The sequence below is a fragment of the Hypanus sabinus genome, unplaced genomic scaffold (genome assembly GCF_030144855.1).
Source record: "Hypanus sabinus isolate sHypSab1 unplaced genomic scaffold, sHypSab1.hap1 scaffold_264, whole genome shotgun sequence".
NCBI classification, from domain to species: Eukaryota; Metazoa; Chordata; class Chondrichthyes; order Myliobatiformes; family Dasyatidae; genus Hypanus; species Hypanus sabinus.
The window spans coordinates 154,239-168,131 of NW_026780770.1; the positions used below are offsets into that span (position 1 = coordinate 154,239).

Below are 13,893 nucleotides of genomic sequence, written 5' to 3' on the forward strand. Positions count from 1 at the left end.
AGCTTCATGTTTCCCCGTTCAGTCACGGCAGTGAGATCCGGATCTGTCACGTCCTCTCGTTGTGGTGGACAGTATGCTTTTTTCTGCAATATTTGCAGCATGTTTCATTCCACTGTTTTTACCTGCTGAAGTACAGCCGATGTTTCTGGGTGTCTGACCCACTTATGTGAGAATTTAGCCTTTTCTATTTCTCTGAGCTTCTCATAAATGTGTACAGTTCAGTTAAGCTTCACTCCACTACTTCCAAAGCAACAACCCGGTCAGTCAAAAAGTTCCACACAATTAAAATAGTTTATTACATCGTTTTTTTTTCATTTTGTACTATTTATATAATTTAACTATGTAATATTTATATTCTTATATTAAATCATAATTGTTAAAATCTATAGTTATGAATTAGGTTCTATTGCTGCCGCAGAGACAACGAATTTCATGACAAATGCCGGTGCTATTAAACCTGATTCTGATATTGATCTGGGAGACCCACCACCGGTCACCTGATCCCAGTTACCGCAGATCGTAATGAGAGATTGAATCCTTTTCCATTTATTTCCTTTCCACAGAAATGACAACAGTTCAGTTTCCTTCTGTGGTTCCAGAGCAGAAGCTCAGTCTGTCTAATATTTCCACACAATTAAAATGGGGAATTCGTTTATTATCATCACGTACTGAGCTACAGTGAAAATCTTGCCTGACGGACCATCCACACAGATCGATACATTACAACAGTTCACTGAGTTGATATACGACAGAACAATAACTGTAACAAAGCATTATGGCTGCAGAGAAAGTGCAGTGCAGACAGACATATGGTGCCGGGTCACGTCGAGTTACATTGTGAGGCCGAGTCCATTTTATCATTCATTTGGCTTTTAAACACAGACAGGAAGCCGCCATCGAGCTTGTCATTCCTAATAACTGCAGGTCTTCTTTTTTTCTCACTTTCTCGTGGCACTAGACAGGGATGTCCATTAACCCCTTTATTATTTAATCTTGTATTGGAGCCTCTAGCTATAACACTACGTGAAGCTAAAAGTATTCTTGGTATCTCTATGAATGGAACCATACATAAGATTTCTCTTTATGTAGATGATCTTTTGGTTTTTATTTCAAATTTTGAGGAATCAATTCCTAATCTTTTGGAAACACTTAAAGATTTCGCTAAATTTTCTGGATTTAAACTTAACTTGAATAAAAGAGTATTTTTCCATTAAATGTCCCTGTTAGTGTATATAATGATATTCCTTTTAGAACTGTTAATGCATTTAGATATTTAGGTATTATAGTTACTAAAAAATATAAAGATCTCTATAAAGCGAATATAGTTCCTTTAATGGACTTCATGAAACAATTTTCTAGATGGAATCCACTTACTTTTTCTTTAATAGGTCGTATTCATGCTGTGAAAATGATTTTACCTAGATTTTTATATATTTTTCAAAATATACCTATCTTTTTAGCTAAAAAAATTTCGATCAAATTGAAAACCATATCAGCAAGTTTGCTGACGATACTAAACTGGGTGGCAGTGTGACATGCGAAGAGGACGTTAGGAGAATACAGGGAGACTTGGATAGGCTGAGTGAGTGGGCAGATACTTGGCAGATGTCATTCAATGTGAATAAATGTGAAGTTATCCACTTTGGAAGCTGGAACAAGAGGGCAGAGTATTGTCTGAACGGTGTCGAGTTAGGTAAGGGAGAAATGCAAAGAGACCTAGGAGTCCTAGTTCACCAGTCAATGAAGGTGAATGAGCAAGTGCAACAGGCAGTGAAGAGGGCAAATGGAATGTTGGCCTTTGTTACAAGGGGAATTGAATACAAGAGCAAGGATGTTCTTTTGCATTTGTACAGGGCCCTGGTGAGACCACACCTGGAATATTGTGTACAGTTTTGGTCTCCAGGTTTAAGGAAGGACATTCTGGCAATTGAGGAAGTGCAGCGTAGATTCACTAGGTTGATTCCTGGGATGGCAGGGCTGTCTTACGCAGAGAAATTGGGCTTGTACACGCTGGAATTGAGGAGATTGAGAGGGGATCTGATTGAAACGTTTAAGATAATTAAAGGATTTGATAGGATTGAGGCAGGAAATATGTTCCAGTTGTTGGGAGAGTCCAGTACCAGAGGGCATGGATTGAGACTAAGAGGTCAGTTATTTAAAACAGAGTTGAGGAAGAGCTTCTTCTCCCAGAGAGTTGTGGAGGTGTGGAATGCACTGCCTCGGAAGACGGTGGAGGCCAATTCTCTGGATGCTTTCAAGAAGGAGCTGGATAGATATCTGATGGATAGGGGAATCAAGGGATGTGGGGACAAGGCAGGGACTGGGTATTGATAGTGAATGATCAGCCATGATCTTAGAATGGCGGTGCAGACTCGAGGGGCCGAATGGTCTACTTCTGCATCTATTGTCTATTGTCTATCAACCGTCATTTCATATTTATAAAATAATGGAAGGAAACCATATAGCATAATTCAAATTATGATATTTGGCAAAAGAACTCTCAAATTCGAATCGAGGATCAAAGGTTCTACTTCTATTTTTACCAAACTAAGACATAACATTCCTTGAGAAAACGATTCAATTAATGTAGGGGAAGAAATATCTTTCCATTTTAATAAAGTAGCCCTTCTTGTCAGTAGTGTAACAAATGCAATTACATGTTGATCTGAAGATGAAATACCCTGAATATGATGTGGAACTATTCCAAATAGACCAGTCAGTCTATTAGGTTGTAAATTTATTTTCTGAGCTGTAGAACTTGTAGAAAATAAAGATTTCCAGAACTATTTTAATGAAGAACATGACCAGAACATATGTGACAAAGTAGCTACTTCAGTTCTACATCTATCTCAGCAATTGTCTATACTAGGAAATATTTTAGATAGTCTCTCCTTTGTTAAATAATAACGATGACTAGTTTTACATTGACTTAAACAATGGTTGGCACATATAGAAGAAGAATTTATGTTTTTCAAAACTCGAAGCCAATCTTCATTAACAAAGGTCATAATAAGTTCTCTCTCCCAATCTTGTTTAATCTTTAGTGATAGGTTCTCGTTTTGTAACAAAAATAAATTATAAATTCTGCCAATGGAACCTTTCACGAAGGGATTCACTTTCAAAATTGTATCCAACAAATCAGATTCTTGTAAACATGGAATCTTAGGTAAATATTGTTGTAAAAAAGTCTAAACTGAACATATTGCAAAAAAATGTGTATGAGCGAGAGAAAATTTGTTAATGAACTCTTCAAAGATCATAATGGACCATCACAAAATAAATCTGTAAAAGAATGGATCCCTTTATTTTTCCATAGGAGAAAAATGGGGTCAGTTGTTGAAGGTATAAATAAGAAATTTCGATGTAAAAAACTAGTCATCTTAAATTGTTTAAATTTTTTAAAGAAACGAAACTGAACCCAAATCCGTAGGGATTGTTTAATAACCGGGTAAAGATTTAAATTTGGAATTTTAGAGAGATGTAAAAGTAATGGAGCTCCTAATATTGAAGTTAAATGAAATTATTTAACTGCTTTTAATTCCAAATCAACCCATAATGGATTTTGGTTCTTATCAAGACAATATAACCAAAAACAGAATTGTCTAATGTTCACAGCCCAATAATACTCTTAAATTAGGAAGTGCAAGTCCACCATCTTCTTCAGATTTGTGTAAATGATACTTATTAATTCTTGGTCTCTTATTGTTCCAAATAAAGGAAGAAATAAGTGAGTCAATTTGATCGAAATTTTTTTAGTTAAAAAGATAGGTATATTTTGAAAAATATATAAAAACTTGTATGTGGACGGATTAGCACACAACAAATAGAGAGATATTTGTAATCCAGAATGAAACGTATAGAAAAGACCGTTACATCAAAATAACCGTCGACGATGTTCTTATTCGTTGAATCCGTCCACATACCAGTTTACAGCGAAAGTGACCTGTCACGGAATACCGTCTTCCAGGGGTTACCACACAACATACCCAGGCAAGGGTTAACACAATGTATTCCAAACGCCACTCCTATGGATTATGCGAAGTGACAGCCACACACATTCGTTGTGGTTCCGTGTACCGATGATCAACCCACTCTTGTGGGCATAGGAGAGTTCCAAGCCTCAGCTGCGACTAACTGAAGCGATCAGCTTTTCCAGTCTCTCTCTTTCTCTTATGGTTCAGTCCACTAGACTTCCTGACTGGGAGACCTAAGTCAATCCGGATCGGGATCAGCCGCTCCAACACCATCACACTGAGCACGGGGGCTCCCCAGGATTGCGTGCTCAGTCCACTGTTGTTCACTCTACTGACCCACGACTGTGCTGCAACTCACAGCTCGAACCACATCATCAAGTTCGCCAATGACACAACCGTGGTGTGTCTCATCAGCAAGAACGACGAGTCAGCTTACAGAGAGGAGGTGCAGTGGCTAACGGTCTGGTGCAGAGCCAACAACCTGTCTCTGAATTTGAACAAAACAAAAGAGATGGTTGTTGACTTCAGGAAGACACGGAGCGACCACTCCCCGCTGAACATCGACGGCTCCTCGCTGGAGATCTTTAAGAGCACCAGATTTCTTGGTGTTCACCTGGCGGAGAATCTCACCTGGTCCCTCAACAGCAGCTCCATAGCAAAGAAAGCCCAGCAGCGTCTTTACTTTCTGCAAAGGCCGTGGAAAGTCCATCTCCCCCCCCCCCCCCCCATCCTCATCACATTCTACAGGGGTTGTATTGAGAGCATCCTGAGCAGCTGCATCACTGCCTGGTTCGGAAATTGCAACATCTCGGATAGCAAGACCCTGCAACAGATAGTGAGGTCAGCTGAGATGATCATCGGGGCCTCTCTTCCCGCCATCACGGACATTTACCCAACACGCGGCATCCGCAAAGCAAACAGCATCATGAAGGACCCCACGCACCCCGCATACAATCACTTCTCCCTCCTTCCCTCTGGGAAAAGGCACTGAAGCATTCGGGCTCTCACAACCAGACTATGTAACTGTTTCTTCCCGCAAGCTATCGGACTCCTCAATACACAGAGCCTGGACATTCACCTTACTGCCCTATTGTCTTGCTTATTATTTATTGAAATGCCTGCACTGTTTTGTGCACTTTATGCAGTCCTGGGGAGGTCTGTGGTCTGGTGTAGTTTTTTTTTCTTTTCTGTGTTATTTTTTATGTGGTTCAGTCCAGTTTTTGTACTCTGTCATGTAACACCATGGTCTTGGAAAAAAAAAACACGTTGTCTCATTTTTACTGTGTACTGTACCAGCAGTTATGGTCGAAATGACAATAAGAGTGACTTGACTTGAATCGGCAGCATCTGCGGATTTGTCTCCGAGGCCCCGCCCACGCTCTGATGACGCAATAAGCACACTGCGCATGCTCACATTCCCGGGCTGGGCAGTGATTTTTTTTCTTTGTGTTGAAGCGGGTCTGGAGCGGTGGGTTGTCCACGGGATCCGGATCGGGAGAGGGTCCTCGCCCCCTCGGGCGGCGAGCCGGGGGGGCCGGTCGGATCATTCTCTGCGGAGCGGGACCGACAAGATCCATGCGGTGAGTATTGAGTTCGGTCCCGACCGATGCTGGGCAGTGAGTCCCAGTAACTTCCCCGAACTCGCGGTCTCACCCCGCTTCCTGAACAAAACCTACCGGGGTCTGTCCGGGTTGTGAGACCTTCACCTCGAACCTGGGGATATTTTCTACGATGTGTTGATAAAAGTTGGTTCAGGGAGAAGGGTAAATGCCAAAGTTCCTGTTGCTCTATCTTTGTCATTTTAGCACATAGTAGTGTGTACTGTTAATGCTGTATCTGTGTATTGCCGGAGGGCCATCAGTGATCGTCCTTGATCCCTGCTCCCCCCCCCCCCGTTCCATCTGCTTAATCCCTGCCCATCTTGTTCAACCTCTGTCCAGCCTGTATCCCACCACCTCGATGATAAATGTCGACAATCTCTCTTCTACCGTTGCCTTCATTGTGAAGTCTTTTGCCTCACGGAGTTATTTCTGAAATCAGTGTTTGTTACCTGGAACTGCCAGAGGATTTATTTAATGCAGAATGAGGGAGGATAAAGGCAGTCACTACAATTTTAGTTTCAAAGTTACCAAACGGCCGCTGTGTTAATCTTTGCCAGACGGAAACTCCCAGTATTTAAAGTTGAGTCCGATATTTCCTGTTTTGGTCATGTTTGGAGAGGCAAATTCCCTGTTGCCAGGAACAGCCACAGGATCTGCAGGGAGTGGAGGACAGTTTTATCGCTCTCTGGTCACTTCCTCTCATTGAGAGTTAGTGGCCTCGGGAGCAGATGTAACAGACTGATAGTGGGTGGGGAGGATGTTGTGAGCATTCACTGTGTCGAATGCATTAACCCTGTGTTGGAATGCAGAGAAAACTAATGAATGTGGGACTTAAATTTGTGCAACTTCGTTCAGGCCGTCACAAACATCTTGTAATCAGTCAATAGTTGTGCATCATTTAAAGTCAAAAGAGAAAATGCTGAAACCGTTCAGCAGATCGGGCAGCGTCAATTCTGATAGTGAGTCTTCCACAGTTTCTCTTTCCATAGATCCAATCTGATGTACCGAGTTTCCAGCATTTAATTTCAATTTGAAATGAAAAGCCTGTTGTTCCTGTTAGCCTACAGGAAATGCGACGGCAAATTGTACTGGGCAAATTCTCATTTAACAATCGGATAATGATAAAATGCTTTCAGTTTAGCTGGTGGAGACAATGTGAAACGTATCCCTGCCTGCTGGTGACCCGCGCCCAGGTTTTCCAGCCCGATATCTGGCCCAGTCAGAGGTTTATCAGGTTCCCATTCTGCCATCGGTTGATGCAGGAGTGTCAGCCTTTGAACTCTGAATGGCGGACACATGTTACCGGCAGTAAGGGAGTCCTCTGAAAATTGGTGTTTGGACTGTATACCTGAGGTGTAGACTCCGGGAAGATGGAACAGTCAGTATTTGGGATTTGACCAGGTCAGTACTTCTGTAGCTGGGGCTGAATGTTCCTCCTTCCATAATGAATCAGAAGTCTCGGGTTGCTGGACATTGGTTGTGGGGGAATCCCTGATGTGGGGAGGATGTGTGAGGATTCTGGGGTCGGTAAGTGTCACGTTCAGCTGTGTGACCCGATCACAGATTGTGACCCTGGTGAAATGGATCTGGAGATCGGGCTGCTCGGGCTCATCAGGTGTTGAGAGAGTGTTTCTGGTCTGGTCTCAGTTGTTTGTTTTTGGGGTTCCTTTGGAGGCAATGAGTGATAATCTGAGGAGAGAATGAGAATGCTCAGAGGATGTGCAGACCAGCTAGCAGATGTTCTCACTGACATCTTCAACATCTCCCTGAGCGGCGCCACCGTTCCAACTTGCTTCAAGGCCGCCACCATCGTTCCCATGCCGATGATGTCTTCAGCGTCCTGACTAAATTACTACCGCCCTGTTGCACTTACATCCATCATCATGAAGTGTTTTGAGAGGCTCGTCATGAGGCATATCAAGACCCTGCTGCCCCCCTCACTGGACCCCCTGCAGCTTGCATACCGTACCAACTGCTGAACAGATGACGCCATTGCAACCAGCCTCCACCTGGCCCTAACCCATCTGGACAAAAAAGACACATGCGTACGGACGCTGTTCATAGACTTCAGTTCAACATTCAACATAATCATCCCCCAGAAACTGATTGGAAAGCTGTGACTACTGGGTCTGAACACCTCCCTCTGCAACTGGATCCTAGACTTCCTGACTGGGAGACCTCAGTCAGTCCGGATCGGGAGCAGCATCTACAACACCAGCACACTGAGCACAGGGGCTCCCCAGGGTTGCCTTCTCAGTCCACTGCTGTTCACTCTGCTGACCCACGACTGTGCTGCAACACACAGCTCGAACCACATCACCAAGTTCGCCAATGACAGGACCATGGTGGGTCTCATTAGCAAGAACGATGAGTCAGCTTACAGAGAGGAGGTGCAGCGGTTAACGGACTGGTGCAGAGCCAGCAACCTGTCTCTGAATACGAACAAAACAAAAAAGATGGTTGTTGACTTCAGGAGGACATGGAGCAACCACTCTCCACTGAACATCAACAGCTCCTCAGTAGAGATCATAAAGAGCACCAAATTTCTTGGTGTTCACCTGGCGGAGAATCTCACCTGGTCCCTCAACACCAGCTCCATAGCAAAGAAAACACATCAGCGTCTCTACTTTCTGTCAAGACTGAGGAATGTCCATCTCCCACCCCCCATCCTCATCACATTCTACAGGGGTTGTATTGAGAGTATTGGAGCAGCTGCATCATTGCCTGGTTCGAAATTGCACCATCTTGGATCGCAAGACCCTCCAGCGGATAATGAGGTCAGCTGAGAAGATCATTGGGGTCTCTCTTCCCACCGTAACGGACATTTACACTACACGCTGCATCCACAAATCAAGCAACATTATGACGGACCCGACGCACCCCTCATACAAACTCTTCTCCCTCCTGCCATCTGGGAAAGGGCACCGAAGCATTTGGGCTCTCATGACCAGACTATGTAACAGTTTCTTCCCCCAAGCTATCAGACTCCTCAATACCCAGAGCCTGGACTGACACCTTACTGTCCTATTGCCCTGTTTATTATTTATTGTAATGCCTGCACTTTATGCAGTCCTGTGTAGGTCTGTAGTCTAGTGTAGTTGTTGTTTGTGTGTGTGTTTTTTTTTTCTCTTTGTGTTGTTTTTTTTACGTAGTTCCATCTAGATTTTGTACTGTGTCCTGTAACACCATGTTCTGGAAAAACGTTGTCTCATTTTTGCTATGTACAATGCCAGCAGTTGTGGTCGAAATGGCAATAAAAATGACTTGACTTGAGTTGAGCTTCAGGGTTACAGGACGAAGGCAGGAATATTGTTTTGGAATAAAATCAGCCATGGTTGAATGGTGGAGCAGACTCGATGGATAAAATCACCTCATTCGGTTCCTGTGACTTATGTCTTTCAGTGAGTTTTTATTTAGGAACATTCAGATCATTATATTTGTCTTCAATCTTTAGATTTCAGTGAGCAGAAATGTTTTGACCTCCTTTGTATTGTTAACATACTTCATTATCTTTCATGTTAAAGTTAGACCTGTGGTGAGAGATTTATTGGAAGAAAAGCCCACAACTGGAAGCAAACCACGACTGAAGACGAGGAAACAGCAACAAGTGAACCAGCCCGAGGACTGAGAGCATCAACTGGAGAGAACCCATCTGACTCGGAGATTCCACTGATTCAGTCAGGAGAAAGTTTGGTGAGTCTCCTTTACTCAAACACTGGTCCTTTAGACATTACATACCTGTACAAAGGAAGGTAGGAAATAGCTGGAGTGAGACCGAATGTGCCCAAAAGTACCAGTTATGCCTCTGTCAGAACAGTTGCAATCACTCCAGCTCTGGTGATGTGCTGTCAGTATCCCAGCTCTTTAAATTCACTCACATTCCCTCAGTGTTTGTTCATTTCAAGGTCTTCCATCCTGTGAAGCAGCTTTTGGTCACTTCTGAGTGGGGAGATGGAAACGAAGGGGAGAGTTTATACTTAATATCTTTCCAAATAAAAAAAATACTTTGAAATTACTTGCTGCAAACTTGCTTGAGCTTTTCTCAACAACACACTCAAAATGCTGGTGGAAGACAGCAGGCCAGTCAGCATCTATAAGGAGAAGCACTGTCAACGTTTCAGGCCGAGACCATTCGTCAGGTCAGGAGATGAAGGGTCTCGAGCTGAAACATCGACGATGCTTCTCCTTATAGATGTTGCCTGGCCTGCTGTGTTCTACCAGCCTTTTGTGTGTGTTTGAATTTCCAGCATCTGCAGATTTCCTCGTGTTTGCCCTCAGCATCACCCCCTGCTTCCTGCCATTCAGCTGTTCCCAGACTCTGGGGCTCTGTCACAAACACAATGTTCAGGAAGGTTAGTCAGATGGACAAAACAGAGGGTTTGGCTGACCTGTCCTTTTAATGTGACACCCCTGAACTCCACTTCAACTCTATTCAACTATATCTGGGAGAACTTCAATGACCATTCCTCTCAGCAAACAGCTGTTTGAATGATACACTGACTTACAGGAAGGGGAATCTGTGGTTCTCATTGTCAGGGTGTTTGGTTTACCAGGAGACAAAGACTCCTGTGTTTACACTGCAGCCGAATCCGGTTTACATCAGTCAAGCCATTGTTTATGAAAATAGTAAACAGTAGATTACTGCACTGGCTGAACCACCCAAACCAGATCACCCTGGAAAGTCCTCCCCAGAAACATTTGGGGTTTTGTGACCCAATTCAAGAAAATGGCCATGCTGCCCACTCCGTCAACAACATGGCAAATCCGGGCATGTGGCAGGGGACTTTTCCTCACACAACACTGGGTTCAGCGATGACATCTGTTATGCTTCCTTCATTATCCCCATGAAATCATTAAAAATGTCCAGTAAACAGCTTTTGAAAACAAGTTCTCACCCACATGTGCTGTCACTCTGCGCCCCCACATACCTGATGTCACGTGTGGGTTCCCCACATTGGGATCTGACATCGCGTGTGCAATTCCTTACATCACACTGGCGCAGAAACAGTTGAACTTTACTGGCTGAGGTAACAATGGTCTGACCCACCCACCCCACCCCACAGTCAACAGAGGAATTACTCTCTTCCCATTGGTGTGACGCAATGACACAAGGGATAAGGGGGCTCGTCTGTGGAAATGTCTGAGGCCATGGTGGTGGCGAGCAGATATATTCACCACTTTGGGGGACAATTGCTGGCAGACTGTTGACCTGCGAGTGGGGCTAATGGTCTGGGCAAAGTAGATTGGAGTGGTGATGGGAGCAAGGATGGACTGGTGTTGGGTATTATTAAATTACAGGATGGACATGATGGGCCAAGTGGCCTGTTCCTGGTCCTGTGTTTAAAGAGAAAGAATAACCAGACCCTTCTTGGCCCTACAGGATGTCCCAGTTGGTGTTTTAGCGACCAGTGCTTGGAGCTCAGTTGTTCCCAAACTGTGTCAACAATTTGGCTGACGGACCAAATTAAACATTTCCAAGTCAGCTCTTGGAAAAAATGTATATTTGTATAATGTTAATGACAGAGAATGTATATTTATGATTATTGATACATTTTTGTTTCCATATTGTTAATGATATAAAACTTATATTTACAGATTGTTACTGACAGAGAATCGTATAATTTGTGTTCCGTGTGTTATCTGAATGTACTTGCCTGTGATGCTGCCACAAATCGGTGTCTCTTTGTACCTGTACCTTCCCGTACTTGTGCACTTGGTAATAAATTCAACAGGACCTGAGAAATCTCTGTGAGACTTGATTAGTGATGATCATCTTGGCAGCTCGCTAGGCCAATGATAGAGATACTACAGTGTCAAGTACAAGACCTTAACAGTGTCGATGAATAGAGGGATCTTGGAGTCCCAAGTTCATCGCCCCCTGAAAGTGGCTACACAGATTGACAGGCTGGTTAAGAAGGCAAATGACATGCTTGCCTTTATTAGTCATGATATAGCATTCAAAATTCAGGAAGTTATGTTGCAGCTTCATGAAACGTGAGTTTGGCCACATCTGGAGTATTTCATACATTTTTGGCTGCCTCATTCCAGGGAGGATGTCAATGTCCCTGGAGAGCGTGCAGAAAAGGCTTACCAGGATATTGCCTGGATTCGAGGGCATGAGCTATAACAACTTGGGTTGTTTTCTCTGGAGTGACATAGGCTAGGGTGAGACGATGGAGGTGTATAAAATTATGAGAGGCATAGATAGAGAAGACAGACAATATTTTTTTATCCTGGTTGTAAATGTCTAATACAAAAGGCCATGTATTTGATGTGAGAGCGGCTAGTTTGAAAGGAGATGTGAGGTACAAGTGTTTTTACCAGACAGAGTGGAGGGTTGCTATGATGTGCTGCCCGGGGTGATGGTTCTGGCAGACACAATATTAAGAGATATTTAAATCAGCACCTGGATGTGAGGAAGCTGTGGACATTATGTCAGCAGAAGGGATTATTTGGCCATTTGATTCCTAATTTAATTAGCTGAGCAAAACATTTTGGGCCGAAGGGCATGTTCAGGTACTGTACTGTTCAATGTTCTGTGTCTTTTGTCGAGAGGTTTCAGGCAGACGGAGGCAAAAGGAGTGAGTGGGAGCAACAGGTCAGCTGGAGCCCAGTGTGAGATCACCCAGTTCTGTAGGAGAAACAGAAACTGTGTGTTTAATGGTGAGGGACTGAGGTGCAGTGGGTAGGGAGGGAGGTAGAAGGTACATTGGGTAGAAGGTGTGGGAAAAGGCTCCGAAGCATTCAGGCTCTCACGACCAGTCTATGTAACAGTTTCTTCCCCCAAGCTATCAGACTCCTCAATAGCCAGCACCTGGACTGACACCTTGCCCTATTGTCCTATTTATTATTTATTGTAATGCCTGCACTGTTTTTGTGCACTTTATGCAGTCCTGTGTAGGTCTGTAGTCTGGTGTCGTTGTTGTGTTTGTTTTTTTTTCTGCTATGTGTTGTTTTTTTACGTAGTTCAGTCTAGTTTTTGTAATTAACACCATGGTCCTGAAAAACGTTGTCTCATTTTTACTATGTACTGTACCAGCAGTTATGGTCGCAATGACAATAAAAGTGACTTGTCTTGACATTGTATTTATTGTAAGAGTTATTAGGTATAAGAGTGAAAATGACTTTAACGATTATTTGGACTTTGTTGAGATTGTACCTGGAATATGGTGTAAAATCCCGCTCCCCATACTAACACGGGTTATACAGACCAAAGAACAAACTGCCGGAGGAACTCAGTGGGTCGGGCAGCATCTGTGGAGGGAAATGGACCGTCAACATTTCGGGCCGAGACCCTCCCTCTGGACTGAGAGTGGACGGGAAATAGTCAGAGAAAAGAGGGGAGAGTTGGGGATGGGGCAAGAGCTGGGGAGTGAGAGGTGGATCCAGGTGAGGGGGAGGTGGGAAGGTGGAAATAATGACATGAGTGGAAGGTGAGTGGTTGGGACAACACGGGGCTGCAGAAGATGGAAATTAATTCCATGGAGGATTAAAAAACCTAGTGAGCTGGGATGCAGTCCATCTGGCCCAGTCTCTGAAAAAGGGGATGGACTGAGATGAGAGGAAATGCCTCCACTCTGAGGGTGGTGAATGTCTGAAAAACCCCACCACAGAGGGCGGTGAAGACTCAATGATCATCCTCACGTAAAACAGAGACTGGCAAATGTGTGGAGACTGAAGGGATCAAGGAAATGAGGATCGGGCAGAAACATTTGCCTGAGATGGGAGAGCAGCCAACATCTTGTTGATGGTTTGAGGGGCTAAATGACCACCTCCAGCGGATTCTCACTTGATGTTTCAGTGTTCTTGTCTAGTGAAGCTCCGGATGGATGTGGATAGAAAATAGTGTGATTCCAATGAAACCTGCACAATTCCTGTTCGGGTGGGAATTTTACGTTGGACCGGGATGGGAATCGAGCCCGTAACTCTGAGAACCGGGAGGTGGAGCAATGGGGACGGGAAGATACAGAGGGAAAAATTAAAAATGTAACTGGTGTAAATATGAAATAACGTGTAAAATGCGGCAGGTCGGTCGGGCAGTGTGTGAGGGGCTAGGAACGTAGTCGCCAGTTCAGACGGGAGACCCTCCACCCGTCACATAATCCAGGTTCTCGCTCCCATTTCAAATGCAGATCTGTAGCATCTGAGGTTTTCGCTTCCGAGGCCCCGCCCCCACTCTCACAGTCTCCGGATGGGCTGGGGTTTTCTTTCCGTTCTCTGTTGAAGGGGATCGTCGACTGGGAGCCAGTGAACCGATCACTGTCTGCGGGACAAATTGATCAAGTTCTCATCGGTCAGTATTGAGGCCGGTCACTCGG

The 13,893-nt window shown here is 44.1% G+C and overlaps 1 protein-coding gene across 8 annotated transcripts in view; it reads left to right on the forward strand.

The window, feature by feature from the left end:
* The window catches only part of LOC132388098 (NACHT, LRR and PYD domains-containing protein 3-like), a 218,859-nt gene that overhangs the window by 110,953 nt on the left and 94,013 nt on the right, over nt 1–13,893 (forward strand). For 3 of the 8 annotated variants that reach the window (XM_059960455.1, XM_059960460.1, XM_059960459.1), the window contains exons 1-2: nt 5,396–5,554; nt 9,100–9,268. The exons of 4 other annotated variants lie outside the window; for them this stretch is intronic. The gene's annotated coding sequence lies outside the window, so the exon portion shown is untranslated. Of the gene's footprint in view, nt 1–5,395; nt 5,555–9,099; nt 9,269–13,893 lie in introns of those variants that run through there. One more of the 8 variants, XM_059960462.1, reaches the window with a different exon arrangement.